Raw genomic sequence first — 2500 nt, forward strand, 5'->3', positions numbered from 1 at the left:
GCGGCATAGCTAGAATGGCTTGGTGGGAGTTTTGTGAAAAAATGAAATTCGTGGTTTTTGAGATGTGAGGGTTGGAAAGGCCTCCAAATGTCCCCAAATGAATACCATGAAATTCTTGGTGCACGAAAGTTTTGAGTTCGGAGGGTTTTGCACATGGCCAAGTTGGCGGTGCACCGCGGCATAGCTAGATGGCTTGGTGGGGAGATTTGTGAAAAAATGAAATTCGTGGTTTTTGAGATGTGAGGGTTGGAAAGGCCTCCAAATGCCCCAAATGAGTACTGTAAAAGTGTTGGTGCACAAAAGTTTTGAATTGGATGCATTTTGCACTTGGCCAAGTTGGTCGGTGCACCGCGACTAGATAGCTTGGTGCCAAAATTTGTCAAATTTAAGACCTTGGCCAAACTGAATGAAATTTTGTGGGGAGGTTCCTGATATTGTTTAGTGGTGGACTGGAAAAAATGAGGTCGAAATTCGAAGTCTACATGTGCTTTTCTATTTTTCCCGATTTTACACATACCCGGTAAGTAAAAAAAATAAAAAAAATAGTTCCCCTTCGAGAAAAATTATGAAATTTGGTGAGCAAGGAGATACCATTATTCTACGAATTACTGCAAAAAATCGCATCAAAATTCGAAGTATAGCCCGAGATATGGACTTATGTCTGCTCAAAAAAAGTGTATCTACTTGTACAATTTTGCCTTTTGCATATTAACCTCTTATAGGGGGGGAGTGCTCCTTGAGCCGGCCAGCTCCACACTGGCAGGTTTTAAAGGGAGCTTGATGAGGCCTCCCCCCTCACGTGGTGCGTGCGTTAGCATGTTTATCATGGCACAACTAGCCTCTTCATAGTTGTTGAGCTTTATTAATACCAACACACGGTCGTCACTGATCGTTGGTTAGCTCGGCAGCTAGTCCCTCGGATATTGTGGAAAGTTATTTTCATGCCTAGCGATGCTTGACCCTGCGTCACTTGATGTTTCCATTTGCTTGCTTGCCCATGGTAGGTGGGGGGTGGACCGTCTTGTGGTGTGGTGTCTTGCGAACGTGAGGGTGTGTGAGTTGTAATCGAGATGCACTTGCTGGCTGGCTCCATGCCTTGCGTATCGAACGGTCAAGCATGCATCTCTTCCATTTTCACCCGTTGCCTTGGGTGATATTGGTTGATCAGTCCCTGTGTTGCCTACCCACTAGACGGTACTTCTGTGGTTGCTTCGAATTCTATCTTTCCATCACGAAGAGGTGTTGGAGGATCCTAATGTCACGCACGTGTTCCATCTAGTGAAACATCTCAGTGATGCACGTGTTGTGGCTAGTTCTTTTGGATGCGGTGCATTATATGAACTCGGGTTTACTTTAGCGACCCAGTCAACATAATTCGGTTGTGTCCCTTGATTGAGACGTTGTCCTTGAACTTGTTGTGAACAATATCGTTCTTCCACAACCCGTCGTCTTGAGTGCGATGGAAGGCAAATAAGATGTGCTTTGGCATGTCATGCACGTACTCGATTGCGGGAAGTGTGAGAAAGTGTTGTTGACAACCCGTGGGAAATGGAATGTGGCAAATCGTGATGAGCTCTTCGTGGATCTGCGAAGAAGACGACCTTTGGGCCTGTTGGAAACGAGGGAGGCGATGTTGAACTGCGAAGAAGATGGACTTTTGGGTTGTTTGAATCAATGGGAGGCCACGCGAGAACTCCGAATACTATGGACTCTTGGGTTGTTGGAAGCAACGGGAGGCCCCGCTAGAACTCCGAATACTACGGACTCTTGGGTTGTTGGAAGCAAGGGGAGGCCCCGCTAGAACTCCGAATACTATGGACTCTTGGGTTGTTGGAAGCAAGGGGAGGTCCCGCTAGAACTCCGAATACTACGGACTCTTGGGTTGTTGGAAGCAAGGGGAGGCCCCGCTAGAACTCCGAATACTATGGACTCTTGGGTTGTTGGAAGCAAGGGGAGGCCCCGCTAGAACTCCGAATACTATGGACTCTTGGGTTGTTGGCAACGACAACTTGGGGGGATGACACTGGAAAAGAGTGAACTAGGCCAAACTGCGAACAAGGCAACTTGGGGGGATGACACTGGAAAAGAGTGAACTAGGCCAAACTGCGAACAAGGCAACTTGGGGGGATGATGCTGGAAAAGAGTGAACTAGACCGAACTGCGAACAAGGCAACTTGGGGGGATGACGCTGGAAAAGAGTGAACTAGGCCGAACTGCGAACAAGACAACTTGGGGGGATGATGCTGGAAAAGAGTGAACTAGGCCGAACTGCGCCCAAGGCAACTTGGGGGGATGACGCTGGAAAAGAGTGAACTTGGCCAAACTGCGAGGAGGGCAACTTAGAGGAAAGTTGGAAACGAGGGAGACTTAGCCGAACTGCGAAGAAGGCAGGTTTTTGGGAAGTTGGAATCGACTGAAGCGAATACTGAACTCCAAATACGACCGACCTTTTGGTTGTTGGCTTCCTGGGAAGCGATGTGAAACTCCAAATACGACCGAC

The sequence above is a fragment of the Vigna unguiculata genome, unplaced genomic scaffold (assembly GCF_004118075.2).
Source record: "Vigna unguiculata cultivar IT97K-499-35 unplaced genomic scaffold, ASM411807v1 contig_499, whole genome shotgun sequence".
NCBI classification, from domain to species: domain Eukaryota; kingdom Viridiplantae; phylum Streptophyta; class Magnoliopsida; order Fabales; family Fabaceae; genus Vigna; species Vigna unguiculata.